The sequence below is a fragment of the Trachypithecus francoisi genome, unplaced genomic scaffold (genome assembly GCF_009764315.1).
Source record: "Trachypithecus francoisi isolate TF-2019V2 unplaced genomic scaffold, Tfra_2.0 Lachesis_group3, whole genome shotgun sequence".
Taxonomy (NCBI): Eukaryota; Metazoa; Chordata; class Mammalia; order Primates; family Cercopithecidae; genus Trachypithecus; species Trachypithecus francoisi.
In genome coordinates, this window is record NW_022681468.1 from 145,760,108 (window position 1) to 145,784,053 (window position 23,946).

A 23,946-nucleotide genomic window follows, 5' to 3' on the forward strand; every position below is an offset into this window, starting at 1 on the left:
GGAGCTTGCAGTGAGCTGAGATCCGGCCATTGCACTCCAGCCTGGGCTACAGAGCAAGACTCTGTCTCAAAAAAAAAAAAAAAAGAGAGTGGTGGGAGGCTCTATTTTATAGTTTGGTCAGGGGAGGCATTTTTGAGGAGGAATCATCTGAGCAGAGATATGAATGAAACTTGGAGGAAGAACATTCCAACAAAGACTATCAAGTACAAAGACCTTGAGACAGGAGCATGTGCAGCATATTTGAGGAAAAGCTAAGGAGTGAAGAAAAGTGCTAGAAATGAGGGAGAGGGGCCGGGCGCGGTGGCTCAAGCCTGTAATCCCAGCACTTTGGGAGGCCGAGATGGGCGGATCATGAGGTCAGGAGATCGAGACCATCCTGGCGAACACAGTGAAACCCTGTCTCTACTAAAAAATACAAAAAACTAGCCGGGCGAGGTGGCGGGCGCCTGTAGTCCCAGCTACTCGGGAGGCTGAGGCAGGAGAATGGCGTAAACCCGGGGGGCGGAGCTTGCAGTGAGCTGAGATCTGGCCACCGCACTCCAGCCTGGGCGACAGAGCGAGACTCCGTCTCAAAAAAAAAAAAAAAAAAAAAAAGAAATGAGGGAGAGGAAAGAAGGGACCACATGAGAGACACAACAGTAAAAACGTTAGGAGTAGGTGGCTAGGTGGCAGAGGTAATTGGGGGCTGGGACTATATCTGATAGCTCCTAAAGAGGCAATAAGCAGGCACTAGTCTCATGTCACCTTTACCTCTATATTAGATAGATATCCCTTTTCACAGGTGAGGAAACAAAAAGCTCATGACAGTAGAGGTAAGACATACCTCTCACTTGACTTAAAATTTCAGAGTAAACATTTCTAAAGAAACAGGTAAGCCGGGCTCGGTGGCTCAAGCCTGTAATCCCAGCACTTGGGAGGCCAGACGGGCGGATCACGAGGTCAGGAGATCGAGACCATCCTGGCTAACACGGTGAACCCCGTCTCTACTAAAAAATACAAAAAACCTAGCCGGGCGAGGTGGCGGGCGCCTATAGTCCCAGCTACTCGGGAGGCTGAGGCAGGAGAATGGCGTCAACCCAGGAGGCGGAGCTTGCAGTGAGCTGAGATCTGGCCACTGCACTCCAGCCTGGGCACTGAGCGAGACTCTGTCTCAAAAAAAAAAAAAAAAAAAAAAAAAAAAAAAAAAAAAAAAAAAAAAAAAAAAAAAAAAAAAAGAAACAGGTAAGATGCTTACAAAGATGACAGGTGGTTTAGGATTAATCATCCTCTACTTCTCTATTAGGTTTCAGTTGCAGCCTCTACTCTGAGAGGCAAAAAAGAACTGATCCTGCCTTTTCCTCTCATTTTCCTACTCTAACAACAGGGCTACAATCTCAAAACTGTTTAGACTTCCAATTTCCTGACTAACAGGACTTCATGATCCAGTGCCTATGAAGATAGAGAAGGAGTATGGCACTGATAAGCAGTGGTCCTCAACTCTGGCTGCATTCTAATATTACAGATACTACCACAGACATACTGAATATGGGAATGGGGCATGGGTTTCTGTACTTACTGAAAGCTCCAAAGGTGGTTCTATTGCACAGCCAAGAGAATAAAAAAATAAAAAACATGAGCTTTGGAGTTAGACCAGATTTTCTCTTTTAGAGAGTCAAATCATGGCTCAGTAATTTATTAACTGTATGACTTTGGATTAGTTCCTAATTTTTCTTTTCTTTTTTCTTTTCTTTTTTTTTTTTGAGACGGAGTCTCGCTCTGTCGCCCAGGCTGGAGTGCAGTGGCCGGATCTCAGCTCACTGCAAGCTCCGCCCCCCGGGTTTACGCCATTCTCCGGCCTCAGCCTCCGGCCGGAGTAGCTGGGACTACAGGTGCCCGCCACCTCGCCCGGCTCGTTTTTCGTATTTTTTAGTAGAGACGGGGTTTCACCGTGGTAGCCAGGATGGTCTCGATCTCCTGATCTCGTGATCCGCCCGTCTCGGCCTCCCAAAGTGCTGGGATTACAGGCTTGAGCCACCGCGCCCGGTCTAGTTCCTAATTTTTCTAAGCCTCAACCCTCATCTATAAAATAGAGATGATGCCATTTACCCTGCATGATCAATGTGGGGACTAAGTGAGAATATTTTCCTCTGGATTATGAGACAAGCCTAGCAAATAGTTGGTGATCAATACATACTGGACTATTTTGAGTTGTCAAAGTAACGAATTTATCCTTAGAATGAAAATGAATCTAAGATTTAGATTGAGAAAATAATCTGATTAGCTTTACAATTTACATGTAAAGGCCGGGCGCGGTGGCTCAAGCCTGTAATCCCAGCACTTTGGGAGGCCGAGACGGGCGGATCACGAGGTCAGGAGATCGAGACCATCCTGGCGAACACTGTGAAACCCCGTCTCTACTAAAAAATACAAAAAACTAGCCGGGCGAGGTGGCGGGCGTCTGTAGTCCCAGCTACTCGGGAGGCTGAGGCAGGAGAGTGGCGTGAACCGGGAGGCGGAGCTTGCAGTGAGCTGAGATCCGCCACTGCACTCCAGCCCCGGCGACAGAGCAAGACTCCGTCTCAAAAAAAAAAAAAAAAAAAAAAAAAAAAAAAACAATCTACATGTAAAACTAATCAATTTATTGACTGGCTGTGATCAATTTACTGAGCCTCCTGATTATATAGTTGACTTGCACTTCAGAGTCCTGATGAATATTTACTTATAGTAATGTTTTGGAAAGTTACTGAAACTTAGATCAGCAATTGACCATTAAAAACTCCTAGAAAGACATGAAGTAATATTAATCATTCTGAAGCACAAACATTAAACACAAAACAATGATATAACATTGATTCTTTGCTCTGTGTGTATGAACAGATACAACACACTTGAAATTTGCTCAAATATTGGTTAGTGGAACTATCTCAGCCCTCCATGAAATATAGGTAAATGTCTACATGTACTATTTAAAATTATGTTCTCACATGGCTCCTGAGACATGGTCTGTGAGTAATGAGTTTTCTTTAAACTTAGAGATCGATTTATTTAATTTTAAAAGGACAACATGAACTTCCACTGCTAGCAATGATATACTAACCAGTATTGGGTTTACTCTACCCTAAACAATTATAAAGGCAGGCAAAATACATGAGGCAGCTGTTTGTAAGCACTGTACAACCATCAGCACAAGACCATGGTCCTTAAAAGAAGGGATATATATGAATAGGCAGTCTTTGTGAGCAGAGGAGACAGAGACCATCAGAGTTTGGCCTGCTGAGGTGGCTAGAATTTACAGGAAAGGATATTACAGAGGAGGAAGCTGTAGGGGATGAAACGGAGGGCAGAAATCTGTATGGGGATTTTCTCTTGGGTCTTTGGCCAAGCCTCAGGTTGTGTATGCACAGGGTGAGACTCCATGGGGTCTAACAGACAGCTCCTCCTATAGGGCTGAGAGCTGAACAGAAATAACAGAGGTGGCTGGGTGTGGTAGCTCATCCCTGAAACCCCAGTGCTTTGGGAGGCCAAGGTGGGAGATCACTTGAGTTCAGGAGTTTGAGACCAGCCTGTAAAACATAGTGAGACTTCGTCTCTACTAAAAATTACAAAAATTAGGTGGGCATGGTGGCACACACTTGTAGTCCCAGATATTCAGAGGCAAAGGTGGGAGGAGAGCTTGAGCCCAAGAAGTAGATGCTTCAGCGAGCTACAATCACACCACTGCACCAAAAAAAATAAATAAATAAATTAAAAAAAAAAAAGGCTAAAATTCTCCCTCCCTTCCCTATTAAAAATAAAAAATTAAGGAAATAACAAAGGTCATGGAGCACCAAGCATCTTTGGTATTCAGATGAGATGCTACAAGGTCATAGTTTTAAGAGTAGGGACCACACTCTTAGAGTTGGGGTCTTGTTCTAGTGCTCAGGCTGAAGTGCTGTGGCACAATCATAGCTCACCGCAGTCTCAACCTCCTGAGCTCAAATGATCCTCCCACCTCAGCCTTCTGAGTAGTTGGGACTACAGGAGCACATCACTACACTAAAGTAATTACTCATGAGTATTATTATTTTTAGGCCACACTCTAGAGTTAAAGGCCATGCTCTGAGACTAAAAACAAAATAAAAAGTAACTTGCTCTAATGAAGCATAAAACCAAAGCATAAACAAGCCTGACAGAATCAACAGGCTCTGTGATGGTTAATATTGAGTGTCAACTTGACTGGACTGAAGGATACTTTAAGTATTGATCCTGGGTGTGTCTGTGAGGGTGTTGTCAAAGGAGATTAACATTTGAGTCAGTGGGATGGGGAAGGCAGACCCACCTTAATCTGATGGGCACAATCGAATCAACTGCCAGCGAATATAAAACAGGCAGAAAAACGAGATAAGGTGAGACTGGCCTAGCTTTCCAGCCTACATCTTTCTCTCATATTGGATGCTTCCTGCCCTCAAACATCAGACTCCAAATTCTTCAGTTTTGAGACTTGAACTGGCTCCCCTTGCTCCTCAAGTTTGCAGACAGCCTAATGTGGGACCTTGTGATTATGTGAGTTAATACTTAACAAACTCCCCTTTATTCAGATCAAATATTATTCAAATTTTAAAATTCTATCTTTTTTTATCCTTCTAGGACTCGAGTTACATACATTTAAAAAATTTATTTATTTATTTAAGATGGAGTCTCGCTTTGTCATCCAGGCTTTATTAATACTTAATAAACTCCCCTTTACATACATATATGCGTGTGTGTATGTGTATGTGTAAATATACACATACAGGCTGTATGTGTATGTGTATGTGTATATGTATATACACACATACATATATATACATACATACACACACACACACACACACACACACACACACACACATACAGGCTGGTCTCAAACTCCAGATCTCTTGATCCACCTGCTTCCGCCTTCCAAAGTGATGGGATTACAGGTGTGAGCCACTGCGCCCTGTTAAGAACTGTTTTAAACAGCTGGAGATTCAGCAGTGAACAAGATAGACCAAGTTATTGTCCTATGAAGCTTACATTCTTCATAATGTAATGTTATGTTGGGGAGATAACAATAAATAAACAAAAGTTATAGAACATAATATAAATGTCAGAGTGCTGTGTATAAATTAAAACGGAGATGTGATAGAGAGTGGTGGGAGGCTCTATTTTAGATAGCTTGGTCAGGGGAGGCATTTTTGAGGAGGAATCATTTGGTGAAAAACATTAACCCACAAATCAAAGAATGTATATGTACATATACACATACACACACACACACACACGTATATATATATATAATGCTATAGGGCTGAGAGCTGAACAGAAATAACAGAGGTGGCCAGGTGTGGTAGCTAGGTGTGTGTGTGTGTGTATATACATATATATATCCTATTAGTTCTGTCCCTCTAGGGAACCCTGACTAATGTAGGCTCCTCCAGTAATTTGTCTGCCAGAACAAAATTCAACACCCTTTAAAAGAAGACAACGAAATACAAACTCCTCAACGTAATATTCATAAAGTATAAAATAAAATTACTAGACATACAAAAAAGCAGAGAATGACCCATAATCAAGAAAAAAAGGAATCAACAGAAACAGAGAGGTGATCCACTTGTGAAAATCAGCAGACAAGAACTTATAAACAACTGTTTATATATTTATATGTATGTATACATGTATGTGTATATATGTGTGTGTATGTAAGTATACATAGGTGTCTGTGTGTATATATATATGTTCAAGGATTTAAAGGAAAATGTGGGAACATCTGGTAAAGAAATGAGAAGTAAAAAAGAACCAAATGGAAATTCTGGAATAGAAAGTACGATACCTAAAATGAAATATATACTGAATGGGCTTAACAGCAGACTAAACATCACAGAAAAAAGGGGTCAATGAACTTGAAGATAAATCAAAGACATTAAACAAACTGAAGGAGAAAAGGTATTACAAAAAACTAAACAAAACTTCAGTGACTTTTGGGATAATATCAAGCAGTCTGAAATGTATGTAACTCAGCCAAGCATGGTGGCTCACACCTGTAATCCCAGCATTTTGGGAGGCCGAGGCAGGCGGATCACTTGAGGTTAGGAGTTCAAGACCAGCCTGGCCAACATGGTGAAACACCATCTCTACTAAAAAAAAAAAAAAAAAAAAAAAGCTGGGTGTGGTGGTGCATGTCTGTAATCCCAGCTACTTGGGAGTTTTAGGTGGGAGCATCACCTGAACCCAGGAGGCAGAGGTTGCAATGAGCCGATATCACGCCACTGCACTCCAGCCTGGGTGACAAAGCGAGACTCCATCTTAAATAAATAAATAAATAAATAAATTTTAAAAATGTATGAAACTTGAATCCTAGAAGGATAAAAAAAACAATTTTAAAATTTGAATATTTGATCTGAATAAATGCTGAAATTTCCCCAAATTTGGTGAAAAACATCAACCTACAAATCTAAGAACCTCAGAGAACCCAAGGCAGGATAAATACAAAAAAAACCCAAAAAACAAAAAAAAGCATACTAAGGCACATCATAGTCAAACCGATAAAAATTAAAGATAAAGGGAAAATCTTAAAAGCATCTAGAGAAAAAACACAATAAAAAGAACAACAAAAGAAAGATGGCTGACTTAGAAACAAAGGAGGCCAGAAGACAGTTGGAACTGCGTCTCTTTTTTTTTTTTTTTTTTGAGACAGAGTCTCTGTCGCCAGGCTGGCATGCAGTGGCGTGGTCTCGGCTCACTGCAACCTCCTCCTCCTGGGTTCAAGCCATTCTGCTGCCCCAGCCTCAGGAGTAGCTGGGACTGCAGGCCTGTGTCACCATGCCCAACTAATTTTTGTATTTTTAGTAGAGACAGGGTTTCACCATGTTAGCCAGGATGGTCTCCGATCTCTTGACCTCGTGATCCACCCACCTCAGCCTCCCAAAGTGCTGGGAATACAGGCATGAGCCACCACGCCCAGCCGGAACTGCATCTTTAACATGCTGAATGAATACCCTCAACCGATCAGCCCAGATTTCTACATCTGGCAAAAATAGCCTTCAAAAATGAGAATAAAATAAAGATACTTTCAGATAAACAAAAGTTGAAAAATTCACTGCTAGAAAACTTGCACTTCAAGAATGCTAAAGGAAGTTCTTCAGGCTGAAGGAAATGATAAAGTAGAAATTTTAATCTACAGGAAGGATTCAAATGTGTGTCCTTTATAACAGGGATCTGAAAACTTTGTCTTAAAGGGCCACACAGTAAGTGTTTCAGGCTTGTGGGCCTTACTCAATTCTGCTGTTCTAGCAGAAAAGCAGCCATAGGCAATATATAAACAAATGAGTATGTCTATGTTTCAGTAAAATTTTATTTATTAAAACAAATGGCAACCTGGTAGTTTGCCAATGTCTGTTTTAAAAGACATCTAAGAAAAAATTTTAATTATAATTTTAATATCAAGACTGGCAATTTAAGATTTTTAAATTTTTATAACTTAATTTTTTTCTCTGAGAGTGCTTTTAGAAAAATAATCTCTACCCAAAATATAAATGATTAACTACAATATTTCCTTAAAACATAACCTTTTTGTTTTTTTCTTTGACAGGGTCTTGTTCTGTTGCCCAGACTGGAGTACGGGCAGCATGATTATAACGCACTGTAACTCTGAACTCCTGGCCTCAAGCAATCCTCCCATCTCGGCATCCCAAACTGTTGGGATTACAGGTGTGAGCCACTGCACCTGGCCTTACGACATAATCTTCCTATCTTTTTTCCTCCTCTCACATATCCCTGTAATTACTTCTCTTTAGTTTTTATTTTTTTTCTTTGAGACAGGGTCGCGTTCTGTTGACCAGGCTGGAGTGCAATGGTGCCATCATGGTTCATTGCAGCCTCAATCCCCTGTGCTCAAGTGATTCTCCCACCACAGGCTCCCAAGTAGCTGGGACTACAGGCGTGTGCCACCATGCATGGCTAATTGTGGTATTTCTTCTGTCTCATATTATGTTGTCCAAACTGGTCTCAAACTGCTGGACTAAAGCGATCCTCCTGCCTTAGCCTCCCAAACTGCTGGGATTATAGGTATGAGCCTGGCCTCTCTTTAATTGTTTTTTAAGACTTAGAGCAGTTTTAAGCTCACAACAAAACTGACAGGAAGACAGAAAAATATCCCATATATCTCCTGCTATACATGGATAGCTTCCCCAATTATTAACATCCCCTACCAGAGTGGTACATTTGTTAAAACTGATGGACCTACGCTGGCACACTGTAATCACCCAAAGTACCCTAGTTTACATTAGGGTTCATTCTTGGTGTTGTACATTCTATGGGTTCGGACAAATGTATAACAACATGTCTCCCCATTATAGTATCAGAGCATTTCACCGAACTAAAATCCTCTGTGCTCTGCCTATTCATCCCCTCTCTCTCTACCCCATCACCTTGCAACTACTAATTTTTTAATTGCATTTTAGTGTCTCCATTGTTTTTCCTATTCCAGAATGTCTATAGTTGTAATTATACAGTACGTAGCCTTTTCAGATTGGTTTCTTTCATTTAGTAATATGCATTTATTTTTTTTCAAGTCTTTTTTGTTTTTGACACAGGGTCTTACTCCATCATACAGGCTGGAGTGCAGTCACAGCTCACTGCAGCCTCAACTTCCCAGGCTCAGGTGATTATCTCACCTCAGCCTGCCGGGTAGCTGCAATTACAGTCACACACCACCACATCCAGCTAATTTTTGTATTCTCTGTAGAGATGGGGTTTCACTGTATTGACAAGGCTGATCTTGAACTCCTGGGCCCAAGCGATCTGTCCACTTTGGCCTCCCAATGTGCTGGGATTGCAGGCATGAACTGCCATACCCAGCTTTCTCCAAGTCTTTTCATGTCTTTATATCTCATTTCCTTTCAGTGGTAAATAATATTCCATTGTCCAGAGGTACCACAGTTTATCCACTCACCTACTGAAGAATATCTTGGTTGTTTTCAAGTTGTGGCAATTACGAATAAAGCTTCTATAAACATTTATGTGCAGGCCACTGTGTGGATATAAGTTTTTAACTCTTTTCGATAGATACCAAGGAGTAGGATTTCAGGATCATATGGTCAAAGTATGTTTAATTTCGTAAGAAACTGCCAAACTACCTTCCCAAGTAGTTGGCAATTTTGCATTCTCACCAGCAACACATAAAAATTGCTTTTGTTCCACGTCCTTGCCAGCATTTGGTGTTTTCGGTGTTCTGGATCTTGTCCTATTAGAACGGCCCAAAATCTACTACAGTGGTGTCTCATTGCTGTTTTAATTTAAATTTCCCTGATGACACATGATGTGGAGCATCTTTTCATATGTTTATTTGCCATTTCTATGCCTTCTTTGGTGAGGTGTCTATTTAGGTCTTTGGTCCATTTTTTAATCAAGTTGTTTTCTTTTCTTTTCAGTTCTTTTTTTTTTTTTTTTTGGAGACAGGATCTCACTCTGTTGCCCAGGCTGGAGTGCAGTGGTGTAATCATGGCTCACTGCAACCTCTGCTTTCTGGGCTGAAGCAATCCCCCCCACCTCAGCCTTCCGAGTAGCTGGGAACACATCTAATTTTTTTTTTTTTTTTTTTGAGACAAGAGTCTCGTGCTGTCGCCCAGACTGGAGAGCAGTGGCACGATCTCGGCTCACTGCAAGCTCCGCCTCCCAGGTTCACACCATTCTCCTGCCTCAGCCTCCCGAGTAACTGGGACTACAGGTGCCCGCCACCGCGCCCAGCTAATTTTTGTATTTTTAGTAGAGACAGAGTTTCACCATGTTAGCCAGGATGGTCTCAATCTCCTGACCTTGTGATCAGCCCGCCTCGGCCTCCCAAAGTGCTGGGATTACAGGCATTGAGCCACTGTGCCCGGCCACGCCTGTCCAGTTTTATTGTATTTTGGGTAGAGATGGGGTTTTGTCATATTCCCCAGGCTGTCTCAAACTCCTAGGCTCAAGCGATCCACCTACCTCAGCCTCCCTAAGTGCTGCGATTACAGGTGTGAGCCATCATACCCAGCTTGTTTTCTAATTGTTAGTTGCTTTTTTTGTTTGTTTGTTTGGTTTTTTGAGATGGAGTCTCACTCTGTTGCCCAGGCTGGAGTGCAGTGGTGTGATCTTGGCTCACTGCAAGCTCTGCCTCCCGGGTTCATGCCATCCTGCCACCATGCCCAGCTAAATTTTTTGTATTTTTAGTAGAGACGGGGTTTCACTGTGTTGGCCAGGATGGTCTCGATCTCCTGACCTTGTGATCTGCCCACCTCAGCCTCCCAAAGTGCTGGGATTACAGGCGTGAGCCACTGCGCCCAGCCTTTAGTTGTTAAGTTTTAAGAGTTCTTTGTATATTTTGCATAGGTCTTTTATCAGATGTGTCTTTTACAAAATTTTTCTCCCTCTTGCCTTCTCTTGACATTTTCCCTCACAGAAGTTTCTAAATCTTTTTTTTTTGAGACGGAGTCTCACTCTGTCAACCAGGCTGGAGTGCAGTGGGGCGATCTCGGCTCACTGCAACCTTTGCCTCCTGTGTTCACACCATTCTCCTGCCTCAGCCTCCCGAGTAGCTGGGACTACAGGTGCCCGCCACCACGCCTGGCTAATTTTTTTGTAATTTTAGTAGAGATGGGGTTTCAACATGTTAGCCAGGATAGTCTCGATCTCCCGACCTCGTGATCCACTGGCCTCGGCCTCCCAAAGTGCTGGGATTACAGGCGTGAGCCACTGCACCCGGCCAGAAGTTTCTAAATATTAATGAAGTCCAGCTCATTAATTATTTCTTTCATGGATCACTATTTTGGTGTTGTATCCAAAAAGTCATTGCCATACCCAAGGTAATCTAGGTTTTCTACTGTTGTCTTCTAGTTTTACACTTTTGCATTTTCTATTTAGGTCTACGATCTATTTTGAGTTAATTTTTGTGAAGGGTATAACGTTTATGTCTAGATTCATTTTTTAAAAATCTAGTTGCCAGCACCATTTTTTGAAAATATCGTCTTTGCTCCATTGTATTGTCTTTGCTTCTTTGTCAAAGACCAGTTGACTATATTTATGTGTGTCTATCTCTGGACTCTCTGTTCTGTTTCACTGGTCTATTTGTCTATTCTTTGACCAATACCACACTGTCTTGATTACTGAAGCTGTATATTAAGTCTCGAGGTCAAGTAGCATCAGTCCTCCAACTTTTGTCTTCAATATTGTGTTGGCTATTCTGAATCTTTTGCCTCTCTATATAAACTTTATTTTGTTGCCTCTCTATATAAACTTTATTTTGTTTTTTTTTTGAGACAGAGTCTCGCTCTGTCACCCAGGTTGGAGTGCAGTGAAGTGCTCTTGGCTCACTGCAACCTCCGCCTCCTGGGTTCAAGTGACTCTCATGCCTTAGCCTCCTGAGTAGCTGGGATTACAGATGTGCACCACCACACCCAGTTAATTTTTGTATTTTCAGTAGAGGCAGGGTTTTGCCATGTTGGCCAGGCTGGTCTCAAACTCCTGGCCTCAGGTGATCTGCCCACCTTAGCCTCCCAAAGTGCTGGGATTACAGGCGTGAGCCACAGTGCCTGGCCTGCCTCTCTCTATAAACTTTGGAATCAGTTTGTCAATATTCACAAAATAACTTTCTGGGATTTTGACTTGGATCTCATCAATCTATAAATCATACTCTGAGGAACTGACACTTTGACAATACTGAGTCTTCCTATCTATGAAACTGAAATAGCTCTCCATTTATTTAATCCTTCTTTGATTTCATTCCTGAGAGTTCTGTAGTTTTCCTTATATAGACCTTTTACACATTTTATTAAATTTATACCTAAATAATTGAATTTTGAGAGTACTAATATAAATGGTATTGTGTTTCTAATTCCAAATTCTATTTGTTGATTGCTGGTATATGGGAAAGTGATTAACTTTTGTATATTAACCTTACATCCTGCAACCTTTCTATAATCACTTACTAGTTCCAGGAGTGTTTTTGTCAGTTCTCTTGGGTTTTCTACATATAAGATAATGACATCTGTGAACAAAGAGAGTTTTATTTCTTCCTTCCCAAAGTGTTTACCTTTTATTTCCATTTTTGCCTTATTACACTAGCTAAGACTTCCAGTATAATATTAAAAAGGAGTGGTGAGAAGGCACATCCTTGCCTTGTTCATGATGTTAGTAGGAAAACTTCTAGTATATCACCACTAGGTATGTTGTTAGTTGTAGATTTTTTTGCAGATACTCTGTATCAAGTTGAGAACGTTTCCTTGTATTCCTAGTTAACTGTGTTTTTATCATGAATGAGCTTTGGATTTTGCCAAATGCTTTTTCTGTATTCATAGATATAATCATGTGATTTTTCTTTTTTAGCCTGCTAAGACGATGAATTACGTTACTTGATTTGTTAGTATTTAACCAGATTTGCATACCTGGGATAAATCCCACTTGGTTGTGATATACTTTTTTCTTTTTTGGGGGGAAGGGGGCGTGGGTGGGGACAGGGTCTTGCTGTCACCTAGGCAATGATGTGATTTTGGCTCACTGCAGCCTCGACCTCCTGGGCTCAAGCAATCCTCCCAACTCAACCTCCTGAGTAGCTGGGACCACAGGCACGTGCCACCACACCTGGCTAGTTTTTGTATTTTTTTTATAGAGATGGGTTTTCGCCATGTTGCTCAGACTGGTCTTAAACTCCTGAGCTCAAGCAATCTGCCCACCTTGGCCTCCCAAAGTGCTGGGATTACAGGTATGAGCCACTATGCCCGGCCTATAATTCTTGTATACATTGTCGGATTCAATTTGCTAATATTTCATTGAGAATTTTTGCATATAAGATCAAGAGAGATATTGGTCTGTAGTTTTCTCTCATCTAAGATCATGATAGACATTGGTCTGTAGTAGTGTCTTTTTCTGGTTCTGGTACTGACACAACAGTGGCATCATAGAATAAATTAGGAAGTATTCCCTCTGCTTCTGTCTTCTGAAAGAGACTGTAGATAAGGGGTATAGTTTCTTCTTAAATGTTTGGTAAAGTTCACCAGCAAACCCATTTGTATACCTGGTGCTTCCTGCTTTGGAAGGTTATTGATTCAATTTATTTAATAGATATAAACCTATTCAGATTATCTTTTTGTAGACCTGGCAGAGTGTGTCTTTCAAGGAATTGGTCTAGTTCATCTAGGTTATCAGACTGGTAGGCATAGAGTTGTTCATAGTATTCCTTTATTTTCCTTTTAATGTCCATGGGATCTGTAGTGATAACCCTCTTTCATTTCTGACAGAAGTAATCTGTGTCCTCTCTCTTTTTCTCTTAGCTTTGCTAGAGGCTTATGTACTTTTATTAATACTGTCAAAGAACCAGCTATTGGTTCCACTGATTTTCTCTATTGATTTCCTGTTTTTAATTTTATTGGTTTCTAATTTTTTATTACGTCTTTTCTTCTGCTTACTTTGGATTTAATTTGCCATTTTTTTTTCAATTTCCTAAGATGGAAACAAATGATTGATTTTAGACCTTTCTACTTTTCTATCATATGCATTCACTGTTATACATTTCCCTCTAAGCATGACTTTCACTGCATCCTATAAATTTTGATAAGTAGTGTTTTCATTTTCATTTAAAGTATTTTTAAATTTCACTGAGATTTCTTCTTTGATCCATGTATTATTCAGAAATAGTTGTTTAATCTCCACATATTTTGGGATTTTCCAGTTATCTTTCTATTATTTTATTTTATTTTTGGCTGAGTACAGAAGACTTTATTGATGGTACATGACAAGGTGGGGGCTCTCTAGACCCCTCCCAATCTTCAGGGGATATGGCATGAAAACTGTGGTGGAGGGGAGATTCTTGGTGTGGTGGGGGATGGAGTGTGGCAGGGACTCCTCAGCAGCTGAGAGCCTCTCTTTTTCTCTCGTGCTATCACTAGGGCTGGTGGTCCAGAGGGCTGTTACTCCTTGGAGGCCATGTGGACCATGCGGTCCACCACCCCGTTGCTGAAGCCAAAGTAATTGTCATACGAGGAAATTACCTTGACAAAGTGGTTGCTGAGGGTAATGCTAGCCCCAGAATTAAAAGTGGAAGAGGGAGTGTCACCGTTAAAGTCACAGGGGACAACTTGGTGTCCAGTGTAGGCCAGTGTGCCCTCCAAGGGATCTTCCAATGCCTGCTTCACCATCTTCTTGAAGTCATATCTGGCAGGTTACTCCAGACAGCAGGTCAGGTCCACGACTGACACATTGGTGGTGGGGACAAGGAAGGCCATGCCAGTGCTCTCCCCATTCAGCTTGGGGATGTCCTTGCCCACAGCCTTGGAAGTTCCAGTAGATGCAGAAATAATGTTCTGGAGAGCCCCACAACCATGACGTCACAGTTTCCCAGAAGAGCCATCCATAGGTTTCCTGGGTGGCAGTGATGGCAGGGACTGTGGTCATGAGTCCCTCCATGATGCCAGAGTTGTCATGGATGATCTTGGTCAGAGATCCTAAGCAATTGGTGGTGCAGGAGGCAATGCTGATGATTGTGAGGTTGCTTTCGTACTTCTCATGGTTCTCACCCATCAAACGGGGTCAAAGGAAGCAAAGATGATGACTCTTTGGCTCTCTCCTCTAAGTACACCCCAGCCATATCCAAGATAGTGAAGACATCAGTTGACTACACAACACAACCAGTGCCAGCATCACCACATTTGATTTTGGTGGTATCTTGCTCCTGGAAGATGGTGATAGGATTTCCACTGATGACAAACTTCTGATTCTCAGCCTTGACAGTGCCATGGAGCTTGCCACTGGTGGAATCATACTGGAACATGTAGACCATGTAGGTGAAGTCAATGAAGGGATCACTGATGATGACAATATCCACTTTGCCAGAGTTAAAAGCAACCCAGTTGACCAGATGCCCGGTACAACCAAATCTGTTTACTACAAGCTTCAATTTCACCAAGTGTCTCAGGAACATGGCTTGTGCTGCATGAGATGTAGTCCTTTATCATATAGAAGGAGCAGAGAGCATATCTTTCTCTATTGATTTTCAGTTTAATTCCACTGAGGTCTGAGAGTGGACATTATGTGATTAATATTTTTTTAAATCTGTTTAAGTATGTTTTATGATCTATCTTGGTGAGTGTTCCATGACAGCTTGAGAAGAATGTGTACCTGCTGTTGTTGGATGAAGTGGTTGATAGATGTCAATTACATATAGTGGATCAATACTAATTACCTATAACTTTTTGAGGAAATGCATTACTTACATTTTCTTCTCATTTTTGTGGGTAAACGGTAGGTGTATATATTTATGAGGTACAGGAGATATTTTGATACAGGCATACAATGTGTAATAATCACACCAGGGTAAATGGGGCATCCATCACCTCAAGTATTTATCTTTTGTGTCACAATCCAATTATACTCTTTCAGGAATTAAATTATTATTTAGTCACTCTGCTGTGCTATCAAATACTAGATCTTATTCATTCTATTTTTGTACCAATTAACCATCCCTACTTCCCCCCTACCCTTCCCCAATAACCTTCACAGCCTCTGATAACCATTATTCTACTCTCTATTTCCATGAGTTCAACAATTTTAATTTTTAGCTCCCACCACAAATAAGTGAGGATATGTGAAGTTTGTCTTTCTGTGTCTGGCTTATTTCACCTAACATAATGACCACAGTTCCATCCATGTTGTTGCAAATGACAGGATCTCATTCTTTTTTATGGCTAAATAGTGCTCCAGTGTGTATATATACCACATTTTCCTTTTTCATCATCTGTTGATCAGCGCTTAGGTTGCTTCCAAATCTTGGCTACTGTGAACAGTGCAATAAACAAAAGAGTACAAATATCTTTTTAATATACTGATTTCCTTTCTATATGTATCTTTTTCTGCATATGAATGCCAGGTCATATCCTTCCTCTTAAGTATATACCTAGCAGTGGAATGGCTAGATCATATGGTAGCTCTATTTTTAGTTTCTTGAGGAACTCCAAACTGTTCTTCATAGTGGCTGTACTAATTCACATTCCCACCAACAGTGCATGAGGGTTCACTTTTCTTCATATCCTTGCCAGCATTTGTTATTATCTGTCTTTTGGATACAATCCATTTTAAATGGGCTGAAGTCATACCTCATTATAGTTTTGATTTAGAGTTCTTTGACAACCAATGATATTGAGCACTTTATCATATATCTGCTTTGCATTTGTATGTCTTCTTTTGACATAGATCTATTCAGACCTTTTGTCTATTTTCTAACTGAATTATAAGATTTTTTTTCCTATATGGTTGTTTGAGCTCCTTATATATTCTAAGTATTTATCTCTTGTCAGATAGATAGTTTGCAAATATCTTCTCCCTTTCTGTGTGTTGCCTCTTCACTTTTCTGTTTTCTTTTTTTTTGAGATGGAGTTTTGCTGTTGTTGCCCAGGTTGGAGTGAAATGGCACAATATCGGCTCACTGCAACCTCTACCTCCCAGGTCCAAGCTATTCTCCTGCCTCAGCCTCCCAAGTCGCTGGGATCACAGGCACCTGCCACCACGCCCAGGTAATGTTTGTATTTTTAGTAGAGACGGGGTTTCACCATGTTGGCCAGGCTGGTCTCGAACTCCTGACCTCAGGTGATCTGCCGGCCTCCCAAAGTACTAGGATTACAGGTGTAAGCCACTGCACCTGGCCACTCTTCACTTTTCTGACTGTTTACTCTGTTGTGCAGAGCTTTTTTAACTTGATGTCATCCCATCTGTCCATCTTTTCTTTGGTTGCCTGTGTTTATGGGGTTTTACTCAAGAAATCTTTGCCCAGACTAATATCCCAGGGAGTTTTCCCAATGTTGTTTTTAGTAGTTGCATAGTTCAGGTCTTAGATTTAAGTCGCTAATTCATTTTGATTTGACTTTTGTATGTGGTGAGAGACAGGGAGCTAGTTTCGATCTTCCGCATATGGATATTCAGCTTCTCCAGCACCATCTAATCAAGAGACTGTCCTTTCCCCAATGCATATTCTTGGCACCTTTGTCAAAAATGAGTTCACTGTAGATGTATGAACTGTTTCTAGGTTCTCTATTGTTTCATTGGTCTATGTGTCTGTTTTTAATGCAAGTACCATGCTGTTTTGGTTACTATGGCTCTGTAGTATAATTTGAAGTCAGGTTATGTGATTTCCCCTATTTTGTTGTTTTTGCTCAGGATAGCTTTGGCTATTCTAGGTCTTTTATGATTTCATATAAATTTTAGGATTGTTTTTTCCATTTCTGGGAAGACTGCCATATTTTGATAGGGATTGCACTGAATCTGTGACTGCTTTGGGTAGCACGAACATTTGAACAACATTGATTCTTACAATCTATGAACATGGAATATCTTTCCTTTTTGTGTGTGTGTCCTCTTCAATTTCTTTCACCAATGTTTTACAGTTTTCATTGTGAAGATCTTTCACTTCTTTGGTAAAGTTAATTCCTAGGTATTTTATTTGTAGCTATTGTAAATGGGATTATGTTCCTGATTTCTTTTTCAGATTATTCACTGTTGGCATATAGAAATGCTACTGATTTCTGTATGTTGATTTAGTATGCGGCAACTTTACTAAATTTATCAGTTCTAATAGTTTTTTGGTGGAGTCTAGGTTTTTCCAAATATAAGATCATATCACCTGCAAACAAGGATAATTTGACTTCTTCCTTTCCGATTTGGATGCCCTTTATTATTTTTTTTTTTTTAATTTTTTTTTTGAGACAGAGTCTCGCTCTGTCACCCAGGCTGGAGTGTAGCAGCACAATCTTGGCTCACTGCAAGCTGCGCCTCCCGGGTTCATGCCATTCTCCTGCCTCAGCCTCCCGAGTAGCTGGGACTACAGGCGCCAGCCACCACGCCCGGCTAATTTTTTGTATTTTTAGTAGAGACAGGGTTTCAACACGTTAGCCAGGGTGGTCTCAATCTCCTGACCTCGTAATCCACCCACCTCGGCCTCAGAAAGTGCTGGGATTACAGGCATGAGCCACTGCGCATGGCCACCTTTATTTCTTTCTTTTGTCTGATTGCTAGCTAGGACTTCCAGTACTAGGTTAAATAGCAGTGCTTAAAGTGGGCAACCTTTCACCTTCCTTTCTGATTTGGATGTCCTTTCTTTCTTTCTCTTTTCTGATTGCTCTGGCTAGGACTTCCAGTATTAGTACTGAAAGTCTAGGTCAAATAACAGTACTAGATCAAATGACAGTAGTGAAAGTGGGCATCCACTTCATGTTACAGATAGATCTTAGAGAAAAGGCCTTTCAGTTTTCCCTCCTCAGTATAATACTAGCTGTGGGTCTCCCACATGTGGTTTTTATTATGTTGAGGTATGTTCTTTCTACATGCAGTTTTTTGATGATTTTTATCATGAAGAGATGTTAAATTTTATCAGATGCTTTCTCAGCATCAACTGAAATGACCATATGGTTTCTGTCCTTCATTCTGTTGATACCACATTAATTGAGTCATGTATGCTGAAACATCCTTTCATCCCTGGGATAAAACCCATTTGTTCAATGATAAATGATCTTTTTAATATGTTCCTTAATTTGGTTTGACAGTGTTTTGTTAAGGATTTTTGCACCAATGTCCATCAGAGATATTATTCTGTGTTTTCTTTTCCCTTGATGTGTCTTTAACTGGTGTTGTTATCAGGCTAATACTGGTCTCCTAGAATGAGTCTGGAAGTATTCTCTCCTCCTCTATTTTTCAGAATAGTCTGAGTAGGATTGGTTTTACTTCTTAAGTGTTTGGTAGAGTTCAACAGTGAAGCCACTGGGTCCCGGGTATTTCTCTGCTGGAAGACTTTTTATTACAGCTTCAACTTGTTACTTGTCATTGGTCTGTTCAAGTTTTATATTACTTCATGGTTCTATCTTAGTAGACTGTATGTGTCCAGGAATTTAACCCTTTCTTCTAGGTTTTCCAATTTACTGGCATATAGTTGCTCATAGTAGCCTCTAATGATCCTTTGAATTTCTGTATTATCTGTTGCAATATCTCCTTTTTCATTTCTGACTTTATTTGGGTCTTCTTTTTTTCTTAGTCTGGCTAAAAAGTTTGTCAGTTTTAAGTTTTCAAAACACCAACTTTTTCTTTCCTTGATCGTTTGTATTGTTTTCTGCATTTCATTTATGTCTGCTCTGATCTTTATTTTATCTTCTACTAACATTAGGTTTGGATTACTCTTGCTTTTCTAGTTCTTTAGGATGCATTGTTACGTTGTTTATTTGAAGTTTTCTTTTTTGATGTAGGAACTTGTAGCTATAAACTTCCCTCTTAGTTCTGCTTTTGCTGTATCCCATAGGATTTGGCATATTGTGTTTCCATTACGTTTGTTTCAAGATATTTTGCAATTTCCTTCTTAATCTCTTCATTGACCTACTAGTGACTCAGGAGGATATTGTTTAATTTCCATGTGTTTGTACAGTTCCCAAAATGCCTCTTGTTATTGATTTATAATTTTATTCCATTGTGGTTCAGAGAAGATATTTGATGTAACTTCAATTTTTTGAATGTTTTAAGACTTGTTTTGTGGCCTCACATATGGCCTCTACTCTTGAGAATGATGCATGTACTGAGGGGAAGAATATGTATTCTTCAGCCATTGGATGAAATGTTCTGTAAATATCTATTAGGTCTATTTGGTCTAGAGTACAGATGAAGTCTGATGTTTCTTTGTTGCTTTTCTGTCTGGATGATCTGTCCAATGCTGAAAGCAGGGTGTTGAAGTCTTCAGCTATTATTGTATTGAAGTTTATCTTTCTCTTTAGCTCTAATATTTGCTTTATGTATCAGGGTGTTCCAACACTGGGTGCATATATATGTACAACTGCTATATCCCATTGTTGAATTGACCCTTTTATATATAATGACCTTCTTTGTCTCTTAAGTTTTTGTCCTGAAATTCATTTTGTTTAAGTATAGCTACTCTTGCTCTCTCTTTTTTTTTTTTTTTTTGGTTTCTACTTGCATGGAACATCTTTTCCCATCCCTTTATTTTCAGTCTATGTGTGTCTTTTTTATTTTATTTTATTTTATTTTTGAGACGGAGTTTTGCCCAGGTTGGAGTGCAATGGCGCGATCTCGGCTCACCACAACCTCTGCCTCCTGGGTTCAAGCAATTCTTCTGCCTCAGCCTCCCGAGTAGCTGGGATTACAGGCATGCACCACCACGCCGTTAATTTTGTATTTTTAGTACAGACGGGGTTTCTCCATGTTGGTCAGACTGGTCTGGAACTCCCGACCTCAGGTGATCCACCTGCCTTTACCTCCCAAAGTGCTGAGATTACAGGGGTGAGCCACTGCACCCAGCCTATGTGTGTCTTTACAGGTGAGTGTGTTTCTTGTAGGCAACAGATTGCTGGGCCTTAATTTTTTGTTGTTGTTTTCTTTTTTTGAGGCAAGGTCTTGCTCTGGTGCCCAGGCTGGAGTGCAATGGCATGATCTCAGCTCACTGCAGCCTCAACCTCCCAGGCTCAAGTGATCTTCCCACCTCAGCTTTCTGGAGTAGCTGGGACTATAGGCACGTACCCCTGTGGCACCACCATTAGAACTGTGCTGGGTCAGACCTGAAGCCAGTACAGCACTGGGTCTTGCCAAGGCCTGCTGTAACCACTACCTGGCTACCACCTATGTTTGCTCAAGGCCCTAGGGCTCCACAATCAGCAGATGATGAAGACAGCTGGGCTTGTGTCCTTCCTTTCCGGGTGGCAAATTCCCCCAGCAGGTTCAGAGATGATGTCTGGGAACCAGGGCCTAAAATTGGAAATGTTAGAAATCTACCTGGTATTCTTTCTACTGCAGTAAGTTTGGCACCAAAACAGAGTCTCTGTCTGTGTCCACTACCACCACAGGCCCATGGGGAGTATTGCCAGGGTATCGACAACATTCACTTAAGGCCCAAGGGCTCTTCAGTCATCTTGTGAACGCTGCCAGGCCTGGGACTCACCCTTCAGAGCAACAGGCTCCCTTCTAGCATAGCGTAGGTCCAGAAATGCCATCCAGGAGCTAAGGCCTGGAATTAGGGACCCTAAGAGTTCACTTGGTACTCTTCCCAACTGTGACCAAGTTCAAATCTACGCTGCAAGACATAATCCCCTTTACTCTTCCCTCTCCTTTTGTTAAGCAGAGAGTCTTTACTTGTAGTCGCTACTGCTATGAATGTGCTGGGTCACACCTGAAGCCAGCATATCTCAGAGTCTCACTCAAGGTCATGGCATCTACTATCTGGTTACCACTGCTGATTATTCAGGGCCCAAGGGCTCTTTAGTTAGGAGGTGATGAATCTTGCCAGGACTAGGTCCTTCTCTTCAAGGCGGGAGGTTCCCTTCTGGCGCTGACTGTGTCTAGACACTATAGGCATCTAGGGCCTGGAATAGGGGTCTCACAACTCTACTTGGTACCCTAGGTGACTGTGGCTGAGCTGGTATTCAAGTTGCAAAACAAAGTCCTCTTTACTCTTCCCTTTCCTGTCTCCAAACAGAAGGAAGGGGTCTCTTTTGTACTGGCAAGCTGAACTGGCTGGCATTGTGTGGAAAGGGTGACACAAGCACTTCCTTAGTCACCCTGGCTGCTGTCTCACTAGGTTGTGTGCCCCTGCAAGACCATTGGTTCTGACCCCAGCACTACTCTAGGACTTGCCTGGGAGTTGCAGTCCTTCTACCCTAGACAGCTTTTCTAGTTCATTTAAGACCCAAAGCACTTTAGCTTGCGGTGGCAAGGCTTGCTAAAACTCAAGTTCTGCCTGCTGGGAGAGAAAATTTCCCCTCTGACTAGGGTTAGTCCACAGGCTTCCTCTGTGGGCATTGGCTGAGTTCTGCTCAGTGTTGGCAGTACTAAGTTCCAATGCAAAGTCTCACAATTACTACACTCTCACTCTTGGAAGAGTACAGATTCTCTCTCCATGCCGCAAGGCCACTGCAGTGGTTGGGGGGTGGTGTATTCAATTCAAGACTGTCTTTCCTACTCCTTCCATGCCCCTTTTAATAATATTAAGTTAAAACCAGGTACTGTGATTGCTCACCTGATTTTTGGTTCTCGTGAACCAAAAATCTGTAGATAGTTGTCAAATTTGGTGCTACTGCAGGGAAGACAAACAGTGGAGGCTTCTATTCAGCTATCTCACTCTGCCTCCTCTCTCTCTTATTATTATTATTATTTTTTTTAGACAGGGTCTCTCTCTGTCACCCAGACTGGAGTACAGTGGTACAATCACAGCTCATTGCAATCTCGAACTCCTGGGCTCATGCGATCCTCCCACCTCAGCTCCCCAAGTAGCTAGGACTACAGGTGTGTGCCACTATGCCTTTCTTTTTCCCCCCTAAGACATGAGGTCTTGTTATGTTGCCCAGGCCTCGAACTCCTGGCCTCAAGCAATCCTCTTACCTAGGCTTCCCAAAGTGTTGGGATTACAGGCGTGAGCCACTACAGCTAGCCTCTCTTTAATTTTTTTAAATAATGATTTTTTTGAATAGGTAGTTTATTAGTATTATACAAAAATTTGAAAGTTCAAAAGATTATATAATGAAAAATGAGTCACCTTTCCATCCCTGTCCCAATCTTCTTCCTCATAAAACCACTATTACCGGTTTCAATCTAGAGTGGTACTGTCCAACAGAACTTTCTACAATAATGAAAATGTTCTGCATTGGTGCTATCCAACACAGTTAGTTGCCTTTAGCCACAGGTAACTACTAAGCACTTTAAGTGTGGCTAGTTTGACTAAGAAACTCAATTTAATTTTACCTAAATGTAATGAATTTAAATGTAAATCGCCACATGTGACCAGTGGCTACTGCATTAATACAGTATAGATCTAGAGAATCTGTCTAGAGCAAAGGTTTTTCTGCCTTAGCTACATAATGTAATCACTTAGTGAGCATTTAAACCTTCAATGCCCAAGTCAAACCCCAGACCAAATATAACAAAATCTCTGGAATGGAATTTAGGCATCAGTATTTTTTTTTGTCAAGCTCCCCAGTGATTCCAATACGCAACCACCATTCAGAGCCTCTGTTCTAGAAAATCTATTATCTTACAAATAGATTACCTCTACCTAATATTTAAAAACTAAAAGCCTGGCTGGGTGAAGTGGCTCACGCCTGTAATCCCAGAACTTTGGGAGGCCGAGGCAGGTGGATCACTTGAGATCAGGAGTTCAAGATCAGCCTGGTCAACATGGTGAAACCCTATCTCTACTAAAAATACAAAAAATTAGCCAGGCATGGTGGCGGGTGCCTGTAATCTCAGCTACTTGGGAGGCTGAGACAGGAGAACTGCTTGAACCCAGGAGGCAGAGGTTGCAGTGAGCCGAGATAACGCTACTGTACTTCAGCCTGGGCAACAAAGCGAGACTCTGTCTCTCACGCACACACACATAAAAACCTAAAAGCTTTTCCTGGATGCGATGCTGTTGATAGAAAAAATAAAATAAAAATAAAGAAAAATAAGAACCAAGAGTAGTAATTTTTTTCTTTCTAAGTTATTAATTAGAAAATAACTTTCAATTGCTCAGGTACATAAATATCTTTATACCTATAGAGGGTTTCCCCCAAAGTAAGTCAACAGGGGTAATTTTTACTGGGACTGATTGGATTTTTAAAGCTAAAAAAGAGTTTCCAAGACAGAAATACAATTTTCCTCTGTTTATAGATATAATACAGAGAAGATATTTGCATTACATACTGTTAAAGAACTCCTAAATATCAAGAAGAAAGGCTGGGTGCGGTGGCTCACATCTGTAATCCTAGCACTTTGGGAAGCCAAGGCGGGCAGATTACCTGAGCTCAGGAGTTCAAGACCAGCCTGGGTAACACAGTTGAAACCCCGTCTCTACTAAAAATACAAAAAAACTTAGCCAAGCGTGGTGCTGGGTGCCTATAGTCCCAGCTACTCAGGAAGCTGAGGCAAGAGAATGGCGTGAACCCGGGAGGCAGAGCTTACAGTGAGCCAAGACTGCACCACTGCACTTCAGCC

General features: G+C 41.2%; 1 protein-coding gene and 1 pseudogene across 3 annotated transcripts in view; both read right to left on the reverse strand.

The window, feature by feature from the left end:
- GOLM2 (golgi membrane protein 2) overlaps nt 1–23,946 on the reverse strand; it is a 129,621-nt gene that overhangs the window by 47,627 nt on the left and 58,048 nt on the right. The gene's annotated exons all lie outside the window — the stretch shown is intronic.
- On the reverse strand, nt 13,347–15,309 carry LOC117070751 (annotated as a pseudogene).